A 14797-nucleotide genomic window follows, 5' to 3' on the forward strand; every position below is an offset into this window, starting at 1 on the left:
TGCTTTCCAGGGGTTTTTATTAAGTAGGAATCGTGAGAGTTGTAGTCTAGCACATCTGGAGAATACCAAATGGTAGTTGGATGGTGTAGGACAACTTCCTTCCTTCCTTCCTTCCTTCCTTCCTTCCTTCCTTCCTTCCTTCCTTCCTTCCTTCCTTCCTTCCTTCCTTCCTTCCTTCCTGTTACTCCTTCCTTCCTTCTTCTCATTACTCCTTCCTTCTTTTCTTCCTTCCTTCCTTCTTTCCTTCCTTCCTTCGTTACTCCATCCTTCCTTCTTCTCATTACTCCATCCTTCCTTCTCATTACCCCTTCCTTCCTTCCTTCCTTCCTTCCTTCCTTCCTTCCTTCCTTCCTTCCTTCCTTCCTTCCTTCCTTCCTTCCTTCTCGTACTCATCCTTCCTTCTCATTACTCCATCCTTCCTTCCTTCCTTCCTTCCTTCCTTCCTTCCTTCCTTCCTACTCCTTCCTTCTCATTCTTCCTTCCTTCTTTTGTTTCCTTCCTTCCTTCCTTCCTTCCTTCCTTCCTTCCTTCCTTCCTTCCTTCCTTCTTTTTGTTACCCTTTCTTCCTTCTTTTGTTACCCCTCCTTCCTTCCTTTCCTTCTCATTACCCCTTCTTTATTCTTCCTTTCTTCCTTCTTTTTGTTCTTCCTTCCTTACTTCTTCTCATTCCCCTCCCTCCCTCCCTGCCTGCCTGCCTGCAGAGAATGAGAACCAAAACATCTTCATTCTGATCCAGCTTGTGTTCCTGTAAGCCACCGTAGCTGGGCCTGAACAACCTGGAAGATTTGTCGACTTCAACTCTCACCACTCCCCGTGCAGCATGGGAGCTGAAGTCCATCCAGGGTGGGTGGAGAGTTCTGGGAATTAAAGTCCACCTATCTTGGAGCTTGCTCAGGTTGAGAAACGCTGCGGTAGGCCACATCATCGCGTCATAGATCCTGATCATTATCTCGGTTTTCAAAGGGCCGGGGATTACGTCACCCTGCCCTGTGAGAAGGGGTGGTGTCGCCTGCTTGTGGGAACCAGCAGGGTTTTGCAAAATTGCAACAAGCCCCAAGAGGAACAATGGCCTTGGAAAAGGTGAATGGGGTGTCCTTTCCTTTCCTCACGCTCTTTCTGACCATGATTCATAGTTCTTTGCACAGGTCAGTGACTGGGTGAAAGGCAGGGAAGGGCATAAAGTAGCAGAGCCGGAGACAGGTGAGGAAAGAGCTCCAGGTTGCAACATTGATCAAGGACGGGGAAAGTAGGAAGTGGTCCCACTTCAGCCAGGCTTTCCTCCCAGGTGTGTGGGACCACCAACTCCCAAAGATGGTTTGTAGGGGAGTTGTAATCCAGCCTGTTGCGTGGATGAACCAGAAGTGAGGGGAGGGGGCCTGTCAGTTGCTTTTAGGTAGGTGCTCAACCCTATGAATTCCCCCTTATGCTTCCTGCTTAGAGGCAGCCTGGTCCATCTCCAAGTTTTAGGGAGTCCATTTGAGTGATCTTGCTGACTTTAAGATAAATTTATGTTTACTGTAAACTTTACTTCCCCCCCCTCATCTCCCCCCCCAGATTATAAAAAAATAGATTTAAAATGCTGTTAAATATTATGATTATAGCATAATGAATGGCTGAATTCCTGAGCTAACGTGACTGGAGGAGGAATTCTGGGAGTTGAAGTCCACCAGTCTTAAAGGGGCCAAGTTTAGGGACCCCTCATCTAGCAGGTTCTTAACAGAATTGGGATTTCTGTAGGATTTAGGGCAAGAGTCTTCCAACTTGGCCACTTTAAGACTTGTCGACTTCAACTCCCAGAATTCCTCAGCTAACGTGACTAGAGGAGGAATTCTGAGAGTTGAAGTCCACCATTCTTAAAGCGGCCAAGTTTAGGGACCTCTGTTCTACGTATTGATGACTGGGGAATTCTGGGAGTTGAAGTCCACCAGTCTTAAAGCGGCCAAGTTTAGGGACCTCTGTTCTACGTATTGATGACTGGGGAATTCTGGGAGTTGAAGTCCACCAGTCTTAAAGCTGTCAAGTTTGGGGACCTCTGTCCTCCATGTGGCTGGCTGGAGAATTCTGGGAGTTGAAGTCTGCCCGATTTCTGAAAGTGGCTGGCATTGCGACACCAGGCCTGTGATGTTCATTTTTTTTTAAAAAAAGTTTCAGTGTGCTGGGTTTCGAACGGCGAAGGGTGCGTCTCGCTCCAGAAGGTTACCGCTTCTCTTTTCAAGAGTCTTCCACGCACCTGCCCACCCCTTGAGACATTCCGGCATTTGGGGAAGCGCGGTCCTGCCAGGGCTCGGCCACACCGCCGCTTTGGGATTGTGATCTCTGCCACCCAGCTTCTGTTTTCCCTGCTTCCAACCCCACCCCTCAAAGCGGCTTCCTGCTGACGCTCCCCCTCCTAAATCTCTCTCGCTCAGAACAAAACCAAATTACACGCTTCTGCAGCCCTAATAAGGCAGAAGAATGATGGGAATTCTCGGTGGCTTTTCCCCCCCTGAGTTCCTCTCTAAGGCCCTTTCGATCCCATTACGGCCAAGAATGGGACTGAAGAAAGTTGACTTGCGATGACCATTTTCCACCCGACCATTTTCCACCCGACCGGTGCAGCAACTCTGTGGTCGCGTGATCACATTCCCAGATACACGGCCACTGACTCGTGTTTATGCGACCTCCTGGCCAGCAAACTAGGTGGGAAAACCAGATTCACTTAAAGACCGTGTCACTTAACTGCACGATTCGCTTAACTCTGGCAGGAACGGAGGTGGGGTGACTCACTTAACTTAACTTGCTTAGCAACGGAAATACCTGGGCTCAATTGTCATAAGTCAAGGGCAACCTGTATCTGGCTGAGAAATTTTCTCTCTCTCTCTCTCTCTTTTTTTTTAAAAAAAAGCATTTTTGCTAAAAGAAGCAAGCTACCGTTTTAACGCTTGTGGTTAAAGCTTTTAAAGCGCCAAAGCTTTAAAAGTAGAGACGTTTTGTGGGCGCCGAGGTTTTGCAGGTGGGGTTTTCATTCCCAGCCATTTTTTTTTTTGCTCCGTTTCTGAGAACTTCCTCTGGGAAACCGGTATGTTCTTAAGCAGAGCTGGTCCAACCAGCCTCTGGTTTTTTTTCTACTGTCCTGTTTTGGAAACCGGTCCGGGAGAAGAATAAGTTTGTGTAGCTTCAGTAGGGATGGTGATGGACCGAGATAAATAAATAATATAAATATAAATATAAATAATATAAATATAAATATAAATATAAATATAAATATAAATATAAATATAAATATAAATATAAATATAAATGTTTTCTTAAGTTTTCGCGGGTACTTACATGTATGGCATTCATCTTTGTTCGGGTATTTTCCCACATCATTGTAGTTGTGCTTTTAAAGTTGTAGCAACGTTTCGGCAGAATCTCATCTGCCATCATCAGGCTTCTGAATACACACATACACATATCAGCCTGCTCTGGGATCCATTTTGACTGCGTTTGATGGGAGCGCCTGGATCTTCTCCTAGCTCGGATCTGTAGGACAGAGGCACAAACTACAAATATATATGCCAGCGATGGCAAACCTTTTTGGCACTGAGTGCCCAAACTGGAATGTGTGTGCATGTGTGCATGCCCAAGTGCTGGAAACCCAAAGACCAGCTTGCCAGTGCACGCATGCCTGTTTTTGGTCATTTTCAGGCTGTTTTGGGGACTGTTTTGGGGACATTTTCAGGCCATTTTTGGGGCGTTTTCAGGCCGTTTTTCAGGCCAAAAATGGTCTGAAAACGGCCTGTTTTTTGGACTGTTCTCAGGTGCTCCAGTGCCCACAAAGACCAGCTGGCCAGCGCACATGCCCCACAGAGAGGGTTCTGTGCACCAGAAACCAGAAGAGCAGCTGGCGATGACAGAGCATGCCCACAGAGAAGGCTCTGCATGCCACCTCTGGCATGCATGCCATAGGTTCGCCATCACGGATATATACACACAGCAGTGTCAGGAATCTGAACGTTGTTGCAACAAAATTCCCTTTCTGCCTATGGACTCTGCCATGGGATAAACCAGGAGTCAGCAACACGCGGCTCTGGAGCCGCATGTGGCTCTTTCCTCCCTCTGCTGCATCTCCCTGTTGCCAGTCGGCTCCACAATTGATAGGGCTTTTGTGTAGGACAGGTAGAGGAAAAAGGGCACCTTGCTATGAGGACACTCTATGGTGGGAGAACCAGACTTCCGGTCAGCAGAGGAAAAAGGACGCCACGCTAGAAGGAGACTCTATGGTGGGGAAACTGGACTTCTGGACAGCTCCAGAATTGAACAGGGAGCGTTAGGTGGCTCTTTCGGTGTTTAAGGTTGCCGACCCCTGAAATGAACCGTGGTTGCGGGCCACATCCAGCATGGGCATTGGTCCTCTTCAGGTAGCGTTGGTTTTGTAGTAGGGTGCCCTGCTGCAGTGTTTCTCCACCTTGGCAGCTTGAAGAGCGGTGGACTTCAACTCCCAGAATTCCCCAGCCGGCAAAGAGTCCATCCTGGCTTGCCCCTACCAAATGAAAAAGGAGGTGAGGCAAGGGTGGCCCTCGGTTGACTCTTTGCTCATCCTGCTGTGCAGATTACTGGAAATCCAAAATGCTTCCTCTTGCAAGGAGTGACGTGAAGTCTGGTGCTTGGCCTGACGCCTTGTTCTGAGTCACACGCACACAGGTTTGGAGGAGGGGAGGGGTAAACGCAGCCCTGACCATAAGCAGTTTGGTCTAGTTGTTAAAGACACCAGGAGACAGTGAGTTCTAGTCCCACCTTTGGCATGAAAGCTGGCTGGCTGGCTGGGTGACTTTGGGCCAATCACCAGGAGGCCGGGAGTTCAAGTTCTGTCTTAGCCATGAAAGCTGGCTGAGTGACTTTGGGCCAATCACTAGGAGACAATGAGTTCTAGTTCAGTCTTAGAGATGAAAGCTGGATGGGCGACTTTGGGCCAATCACCAGGAGACTGGGAGTTCTAGCTCCACTTTAGGCGTGAAAGCTGGCTGGGTGATGAATGCAGGATAGGGAATTCTGGGAGTTGAAGTCCACAGGTCTTAAAATTGCCAAGGGTGGGGGAACCCCCCCCCCAACTGTTTGAAATCCCTTGGAACAATTCCACAGAGGAAGGCCGATCGAGCGGTTTATGGTTAAACGAGGATCTGCGCACTGGACGTCCCTGATCCTAATTGGAAGGATCTCCGATCCCATTGTGATTCCTCATCGGTTGCAGGCTGAAGAAAACCCGTTTCTCCTCCTGCGAATCAAAAGTGTCGTCTTGTGGAAGCGGGGCGTGTGTTTGCACACACGACTTGCACACTCCTATCAGGGGAGTGGGTGGGGGAAAGCAATTGGGGGTGGGGGATAGGAATATCTGCAGCAAAAATATAAGATCTTCAATTTGTTCCTTGCAAGAAGGACGACCTCAATGTCACAGCTGTTATACAGTAGGCTGCAAAAAAAAAAAAAAAAAAAGTGAGTAGACTGGCTTTGGATAACGTCGAAAATATTGCAGATCAAGCTAGGTTGAAACGCCAGGTAGTCCTCAGGTTTATGACCACAGTGGTAAGACCCCTAATTTCCATGGCCAAGCAAGGCGAAACTCTGTTCAATAAGTTGCGTCCAATCTTGCAATCTTTTTTCCCCCGGTTCTTAATCCAGGTTAGGGTCCCATCAGCGAAAGAGTTTGGAGTGGTTGACACTTGGATGGGGGTTGTGCTGTCCAGACAGTTTAGAGTTAATGGGATTTGGGATAGTTAGTTAGGAATTGTGAGCTGTCCCCTTAAGGGAATGCATCACAGTAAATGTAGTTAAAGGTATCCCGGGAAATGTAGACCATGTCATGTGGCCACATCTGTAATCCTGATTGGTCACTAAATTGACTCTTGTTTTGGGTTGGGGGAGGCTCCCTCACTCTGGCCTGAACACAGCCTTGTGGTGGCACCTCTACCCCCTGCCTCTGCGACTATGGGATAGAAAGATTAATATCATTTACACCACAATTCAGATAGGCAAAGGATTGGACATTAAGAAGAACCTCATCATAAATGTGAGTTGACAGGATGCCTGATGAACCAATAAAAAAGACTGTGTGGATGCTTTGTGGAATTGATCTATCTGCCTTTGTGTAGTATTTGTACAGGACAGGCAGAATAGGGGTGCTTCCCCCCGCTGTCCCAGTCCAGAGGTGACCGAGTGGTTCTTGGGACCGCAAATAGATCCCACTTAAACACTGGTGGAGATTCTGGCCTGGTCCATAAACCGAAGGAGAACGGAGGTGGGGACCAAGATGTTTCGCCACCGAAACTCAGCCTGGCATCCAACACATTTCTTCACTTCTTCGTGATTCTTCTCCTGGTTTCTCCGTTCTGTTCCAGGGAACCAGACAAGTAACAGCAGATCTGCTCCCTTACGTTAGACAACGAGGTTTGTACGTTTGTGTCTGTGTGTGTGTGCGTGCGTGTGCGCGCCTGTGGATGTGTCAGCCATTCCCTTCCTTCCACCCCCACACATTCCTCGTGTGGCAAGGATGGGGAGCTCTCTCCCTAACCAGCCTCCTTCCTGGCCATCACTTTTGATTTTGGTAATAACTGTAAATATTTGTACGACGTTTACATCCCATCAGCCGGTCCCAAAACTGAGAAAGGGGTGTCAAACTCGATTTCATTGAGGGCCACATCGGGGTTGTGTTTGGCCGTGGAGGGGACGGTGGGGGGGGGGGGTGGCATGGCCAGCTTGACGTCACTCGTGTCGGGGGTATCTGTGGTGGCCCAAGTGTTCTGCTAGCGAAAACAGGCTCCCGAGCCCTGTTTTCAGCCGCAATAGCCTCCCGCAGCCCTCTGCCAGCGAAAACGGAGCTTGGGAGGGCCACACTCTGTTTTTGCTGGCAAAGGCACCGTAGGCCGGTCCACTGTTTCTAGGGCGTCCCCGTGGGCCAGATCTAAGCACCCCGCGGGCCGGCTTCGGCCACGGGCCTTGAGTTCGACCCCCTAAGACCGTGATGGCAAACCTACGGCCCTCTCCCTGGGCACGTGAGCCATCGCCCCAGCTGCGCTGCGCAGCGTGTGCTCCTCCTGCCAGTCAGATGGTCTTCGGATCTCTGCTGTGCATGCACGGGGTGGGTGGGGGCATGCACAGAAGTCACACATGCGGGGCAGGGGGGGTTTACACGCATGTGCAGGGGGCAAGGCACATGTGTGTGGGGTGCACTTTGGGCACTTGGTGCCGAAAAGGTTAAGTATCACTGCCCTAAGATATCAGTAAGTTTTGGAATGGTTTCCTGAATAAATTCTTCACTTATTGTAAGGAATGGCAATGAAACCAACCGCGTGGTTTTGCCCATAACAAGAACAACAGACTCTCCAGTCTGGAGACTTTCTACAACTTTACACATAGAGGTAACCCTCAACTTACAACCGTTCGTTTAGTGACCGTTTGAAGTTTACAACGGCGCTGAAAAAAGTGACATCGGACCGTTTTTCACACTTGATGACCATTGGGGCATCCCCACACTCACGTGATTTGCATTCGGATGCTTGACAGCTGATTCACATTTACGATGGTCACAGTATCCCCCCGGAGTCCTGCGATCTCCTTTTGCAACCTTTCTGACAAGCCAAGTCGGTGAGGAAACCAGGTTCACTTAACAACCACGTTATTAATTTAAGAACGGCGGCGATTCAACTGGGATACAAAATTGTCTTTAGATAGATAGATGATAGATAGATAGATAGATAGATAGATAGATAGATGATAGAGATATAGATATATAGATATATAGTTTTTTTATTTTTAACAACAAACATAGACAAATACAAACATAAAACAAAATAAAACCATCTTTCAATTGTACAGTGTCTCGGTTGGTACATAATTCTCGTGCACAATATAGTCTTTCCCTCTCGAATTTAAATTTACATTCATATTACATTAACCAACTTCCTATGTCATATTATATTATTATTACACCATCATTAAATTTTAGTTTCAAATCCACGTTATCCTTTAGAGCAAATCTCACTTCTTGCCAAGTAATTCATATGAAGAGTCATTCTAAAATAATCCATTATTACGTATCGTTACTATTGAATTATACTTTAGTCTTCCACTTTTCTATCTAACCATTGTGTAAAACAAATCCTGTACCTTAAAATAATTCTTTCTCGTCTTGCTCGCTAATTGCTAATGTTAATCTACTCCTTTCTGCACAATCGTCGTAAAACGGGCCAAAAGTCACTTCACAAAATCCCTCCTCACTTAACCACAGAAATTTGAGGCTCAATTCTGGTTGTAAGTTGAGGACTACCTGTGAATGAATGTCCCTCCTCCCAGGACATTGTTCCAGTTTCTCAACCTGCATAGGAATCATAGCGACTGATCTGGGAAGTCCCCATCCGCTTCCCTCCGAACCAGTTGTGATTAAGAGGAGGTGACACTCCAGTACCATATATGACCTCTTCTCGGTCAAATGCATCCACCATTAGTCATCAGCACTGGTTTTCTGTGTTTGTTTTGAGGCTTTGTCATAGCCTGGTACTTTTTTATTCCACTTATGGACATGCTACTAACCCTGGAAGGTTGACACCTCCCTTCCTGTTTCTTTCTTTCTTTTTTTCCCCTTTTTAAATGGAATTTAGAGGTCAGATTTTGCAAACAAGAGTTGCTTCACGCCTTACGGTGGATCCGCTCCCCAGCGGGCCTTTGTCACTGAACGCTTGGCATTTTTTCTGCCTCCCACCTGCTTTATTAAAAAGTCCAGGATGTGCCTTGAGGTACATTATTTGCTTTCTGCGGAAAGTTTCATGGACTCTGGACTCAGTGACTGGGTTTGGTGGGCGTTTTTGGTCTGGTTAGGCAAGAGGTATGTGAAGGTATAAACGATAATTGAGCGTAGCTTTGGGCTTTTGGGTTGGTCCGGAGGAGCTAATCCTGGGTTTTGAGAGTGTTGGGTCTTGGCATGTTTAAATAGTCATTGGGAAGTTTTAGTTTACTTTATTCTCATTGCACCTCGTACAATGAAATCAAACACCATCTTCAATGCATGTTATTATAACTATAAAAAAATAAAATACACACATCCTTTGCATTCTATACAATTGAATTGAAAACCCCTGATATCGCATTAATATTGCACTATATAGTAGAATTCAGTATAGTTACTGCCCTGGGATAGAAGCTGTTTTTCAGCCTATTTGTCCTTGTTTTTATTATTCTGTACTGTCTGCCTGATAGTTCAAAAAAAGGTGGTGCCCAGGATGAGGATGGATCTTTGAGAATGTTTTGAACTTTCTTAAGGCAGCGGGAGCTGTAAAGCTCTTCCAAAGAGGGGAGAGGCAACCAATGATCTTCTGGGCAATGACATGAACCCTCTGGAGTGCAGTCCTATCTGCCCCTGTGCAAGTGGCAAACCATAGAAAGGTGCATTAAGTTAAAATACTCTCTATGATGCAGTGGTAGAAGGTCACCAGCAGTTTTTCATCCAGTTGTCGTTTCCTGAGAAACCTCAGGTAATCTAATCTCTGCTGGGCCCTTTTGACCAGGGCTGCAATGTGAGCACTCCAGGTCAGGTCCTCTTTTAGGGTAACACCCAGAAACTTAAAACTGGCCACTTGCTCCACTCGGTCTCCACTGATAAGCCAGGGCTGGAGGCTCCTTGATCTGCTCCTTCTAGAGTCCACTATCAGCTCCTTGGTCTTATTGGTGTTGAGGACCAAGTTATGGTCTCATCCTGTTCATCCTGGAGGAGCAGAAGTGGGCAGCTATGGTCCCTTTACGACCTGTGGACTTCAATACCCAGAATCCCTGAGCCAGCCAGCTCAGGAATCCTGGGAGTTTAAAGTCCACAGGTCTAAAGGAGGGGCCGTAGTTGGCCACTTCTGATCCTATAAGACTCTTCTTTTGGGGCTTTGGACACGATCCTTGGAGAAGCTTCCGTTGTGTTCCTCTCACGGGTCTTCTTGGTTTGGAGAAGAAGGTCAGAGGGTTGCCAGATGATGACACAGACATGACCTTGGGGGAAGCTTTGCAGAGGCTTTAAACAAATCGTGGGCTTAACCCCGGAGAACCGGAAAGAGCGAGGAAGAAACTCAAGAATTGCCTGCCTTGACCTGTGAGGTGTGTTGGGCTGAGAGAATGTGGGGCTGCCCCAAGGTCACACAAGTAAGATTTCATGTCTAAGGTTGGACTGGAACTCAGCACCTCCCTGTGACTGGTCCAGAGTCATCCAGCTGGTTTTTGTGTGTGGCTATGTCAGGATTAGAACTCATGTCTCCTTGTTTCTAGCCTAGTATCTTAACCACTAAACCAAATGGATTTGTTTGTTTGGTATATAAGAGGGAAAGAAGGAGAACATCCTGTCCACATTTCATGGTTTTATGGGGGGGAAAGAATTCTTTTTTCTATCAAAAAAAAGAGTTTAGTATTCTTCTGGGCCTACTTCTTTGAGGGGACATTGCTGCTCTCCGAGCTTCATTGTTTTAGAATAGAATAACAGAGTTGGAAGGGACCTTGGAGGTCTTCTAGTCCAACCCCCTGTCTAGGCAGGAAACCCCATACCATTTCAGCCAAATGGCTGCCAATTCATAAAAACTTCCAGTGTTGGAGCACCACAACTTCTGGAGGCAAGTCGTTCCCCTGAATAATAATTGTTCTAAATTAATTTTTCTCGCAGACGTTTCATTCTCACACCATCGGCGCGCTGATCACGTACCCTAGCTGGGTAGTGAAACGTGGGCGTGTGAAAACAACCAAGCTCAGAGAGCACCAAGGACCCCCTCATTTCAACCCTGTGCTACCAATAGTTTCCTTTATTGGGGCCTATTTCTTTTTTAACCTGAAGCCTCCTTCAAAAGACAGGCATGTCCTCGGCTCAAACCTTGATTTACCATCTTAATTTTCCCACGCTTTTACTCAAGACGAGCCTTTCCTAACCTGCTGCCCTTCCGGGGGTTTTCAGTGGGGGCCAGTGCAGGACCTGAGTTGAGATAAGGCCTCTCCTAGTTAATCTTTGGGAAACATGCGGTTTGCCTCCCACTGTCTTCCCTTCGTTTGGTATTTTCTGGTTGAGCACAGGACATGTCTGGTTCCTCAGCGGAGGGAGAGTTGAGTTGTGAAGCCCAGGGGATTTAATTTTAGAAGCGGAAAAGGTAGTTTTAGAAGTTTTGGGGCATGTTTACACATTTAGCTGTGGTTGGTCTATAAGTTGGAAGCCAGCATTAGGAGTTGGGACCGCAGATTGCTGCGAAGATCCGAACCGGAAGAGGAATTAGGATGCTTTGCTTTTAGACAAAATATAAATATAGAGGTGCAAACAAGACCCTGAATCAGAAGCGGAATGTCAACTGGAGACCTTTGGGTGTGGGGGGGCTCCCGTGGGAATGCCATCTTGACTGCTCTTTCATTAGGTCTCAGGTACAGGTAGTCCTTGACTTATGACCACAACGGAGCCCAACATTTCTTGTCGTTAGGCAAGACAATTATTAAATGAGTTGCGTCCTGAAACGGAAACTCCTCTCCTCTGCTTGTGTTTTGCATTAGGAACAGAATTCTTTTTTTAAGGTGGGGAGGGGGAGTAGAACTCCTTAGCATCAGAGCGTGTTAATAATAATAATATAGGAAGTATTAACGCTCTGGTGGTCATTTGGAAAAATCCTTCCTTAATGAGCCCCTAGAAGGAGGAACTCCAATTCCAAGTTGTAGGCTTTACGGTTTGGAATTTTGTATGAGCGGGGGGGATGTTTAGTAGATTTAGTATGAGCCGCTCAGAGCACCCAATGAAAGATGGGTGGCCAATGAATTAGATCAAGGGTCTTCCAACTTGGCAAGTTCAAGACTTGTGGACTTCAACTCCCAGAATTCCTGAGCTAACATGACTGGAGGAGGAATTCTTGGGAGTTGAAGTCCACAAGTCTTACAGTTGCCAAGTTTGGAGACCCCTGGAATGGATAGAGAGAATAGATAGAGAGAGAGAGATAGGATAGGGTAGGTAGGTAGGTAGGTAGGATAGATGGTCTTCCAACTTGGCAAGTTTAAGACTTGTGGACTTCAACTCCCAGCATTCCTGAGCTAACATGATTGGAGGAGGAATTCTTGGGAGTTGAAGTCCACAAGTCTTACAGTTGCCAAGTTTGGAGACCCCTGGAATAGATAGAGAGAATAGATAGAGAGAAAGAGAGGAGAGAGAGAGAGAGAGAGAGAGAGAGAGAGAGAGAGAGAGATGGATGGGTAGGTAGGTAGGTAGGTAGGATAGATGGTCTTCAAACTTGGCAAGTTTAAGACTTGTGGGCTTCAACTCCCAGAATTCCTGAGCTAACATGACTGGAGGAGGAATTCTTGGGAGTTGAAGCCCACAAGTCTTTAAAGGTCTCAAGTTCAAAGATCCCTGAATTAATTAGATAGATGGATGGATGGATGGATGGGTGGATGGATGGGTGGATGGATGGATGGATGGAAGAGAAAGGTGATAAATATATGGATCATAGATATAGATGAAAAAAAGATGGTAGATATATGGATGAAAGAGATGATATATGGGTGATAGATATAGATGGAAGAGAAAGATGATTGAGATTAGATGATAGATAGATAGATAGATAGATAGATAGATAGATAGATAGATAGATAGATAGATAGATAGATAGATAGATCAGATAGATCAGATAGATGATGGATACAACAAATAGAACAGACAGACAGATAGATAGAACAGATAGATAGAATAGATATAGAATAGATAGAACAGAGATATGTAGAAAGAACAGATAGACAGACACATGACAGTTGCCAAGCACCCAAATTTTGATCACGTGACTATGGACATGCTGCAACCGTCGTTAAGTGTGAAAAGCAGACATGTCATATTTTTTTCTGTGCCCCTCTAAATTCAAACAGTCACTAAGCGAATGGTTTAACTTGAGGGCTTCCTGTAAGTGGACTTCTACCCCATTTAAAACACGCACTTCGGAAACAAGATGCTCCAAACCTACGGAGGCACCTTGATCCAGCCAGGAACCCATCAGTATTTGCAGAGGGCACCAGGTTGGAGGTTGAAAGAACAGAGAAGAGGCGTTTGGATGCCTCCTGGGTGCCCCTCGTGTCTCCTGCCGTTGGTGGATGACTTCAGCGTGTCCCAAAGATGCTTTCTTTTCCCTCTCCAAAAGGCAGCTGGACTTCCTTGTCGTTTTTGCCTTGGAAAACATTTTGCTTTTCATCCAAGAAGCTTCTTCACTTCTAATAACTCAAAACTTTTGGACCGGAGAAGCTTCTTGGATGAGAAGCAAAGCATTTTTAAAAAAATGAAAATAAAACCCAAGAAATGTGCAAAGTTGCCTTTTGGAAAAAGAAAAAAAAAGCACCTTTTGACACAACCACAACTTGGATGACGGAGAATCTCCATAGACTTGACTTCAACATGTCCTCCTTTCCTCGGTCGTTTATACCGGCGGCGCGTTTCGAATTTTGGTGCCTGCACAGAACTTGTCACCTGAGTTCGAATTGGGCACTTTCTGGGTATTTTGGGCTTTTAATCCTCACCTTTCTCCCAATCCATAGTTGGAACCTGGTTTGTTGGTATTTAAAGAAGGGTGACCTCCTCCCCACCACACTCCCTTCCTATCCCTGTGTCGGTTCTCCCACCGACACAGCGGGATGCTTTCGCCCAACCTGCTCGCCAAAAAACAAACCAACCATAATTCTCCCAAAATAAGCCCAGCGTCTGGAAGCTTCTTAGCTTCCCTGTTTGATTCCAGCTTCCCCTTTTAGCATCTCAGCAGGAAGTTGGAAGGTTTTTTTTGTTTTGTTTTTTAAAGGAAGACGCTTTAAAGAGCCTCTAACGCCCCCATGCCCGACCTGGCTGACCCTCCTTGCTGGGACAGTAAATGGGTGGTGGGGATCTCTGCCAAACCATCCCAATCCTGCAATTATTCTGGAAGCTAATTTGGGAAGAGGAGGAGGAGGAGGAGGGAAGGGTTTGACTCTTTGGTGTACCTGTTGGCTACCTGATTTAACCCACCTCCCCTCTTCTTCCAAAAAAGGAAAGAGAGAGAGGGAGAGAGAGAAAGAGGGAGAGAGGGAGAGGGAGGGAGAAAGAGAGAGAGAGAGAAAGAGGACAAAGCATTGGTCCCTTGCAGAGGTGGTATTCAGCTGGTTCAGACCAGTTCTGGAGAACCGGTAGTGGATATTTCAAGTAGTTCGGAGAACCGGCCAATCCCACCTCTGACTGGCCCTGCCAACCCCATCTCTTCTCCGCCTCCCATTGAGTCCCAGCTGATCGGCTGGGTCTCCTTTGGTTGCCCTGCACAGGAGAACGGAGCTGGAAAGCAGGTTAGTGGGGTGGGGAGGGAAGGGGGATTTTGCAGTAACCTTCTCCTGCCACTGCCACCAAGCCACACACACAGAACTGGTAGTAAAACTTTTTTGAATCCCACTACTGGCCCCTTGACCATTTTTTTTTCCAGGCTGCGTGTCCTGGAAATGCCAGTTGCCGAGCAACAAAGACAGATTATCCCTGGATGTTTTTTTCCTGACCTTTCAGGTGAATGAAACAGGCCTGCACAGAGCCACCGTGCACCCTGGGCCATCATGGTTTATGAACGGGGTGGTGGAGATGATTTCTCTACCCTCCCACCTTTAGATGATTCTGGAGCCCCCTTTTGCTAGGATGCTGGCTTTTTTGGGGTGGGGGGTGGGGAGAAAAGCTTGGTCCAGAAACCTGGCAGAGGACTACAAAGCAGCTAAGGAGTGGCCCTAGTCGAAGGGCCGCTGCAAGAAAACCTCTTTCCCCACACAGATGGGTGGGCAGATCTTCCTCCTCGTTTTCCTT

General features: G+C 46.9%; 1 protein-coding gene and 1 long non-coding RNA gene across 7 annotated transcripts in view; one reads left to right on the plus strand and one right to left on the minus strand.

Moving 5' to 3' along the window:
* LOC148129980 (uncharacterized) overlaps positions 1-14797 on the minus strand; it is a 264545-nt gene that overhangs the window by 226554 nt on the left and 23194 nt on the right. The gene's annotated exons all lie outside the window — the stretch shown is intronic.
* ACTN4 (actinin alpha 4) overlaps positions 1-14797 on the plus strand; it is a 94967-nt gene that overhangs the window by 17330 nt on the left and 62840 nt on the right. The window lies entirely within an intron of this gene.

Source organism: Notechis scutatus, chromosome 8, assembly GCF_049901735.1.
Source record: "Notechis scutatus isolate UNSWTSFEM ecotype Mainland chromosome 8, rNotScu1.2, whole genome shotgun sequence".
NCBI classification, from domain to species: Eukaryota; Metazoa; Chordata; class Lepidosauria; order Squamata; family Elapidae; genus Notechis; species Notechis scutatus.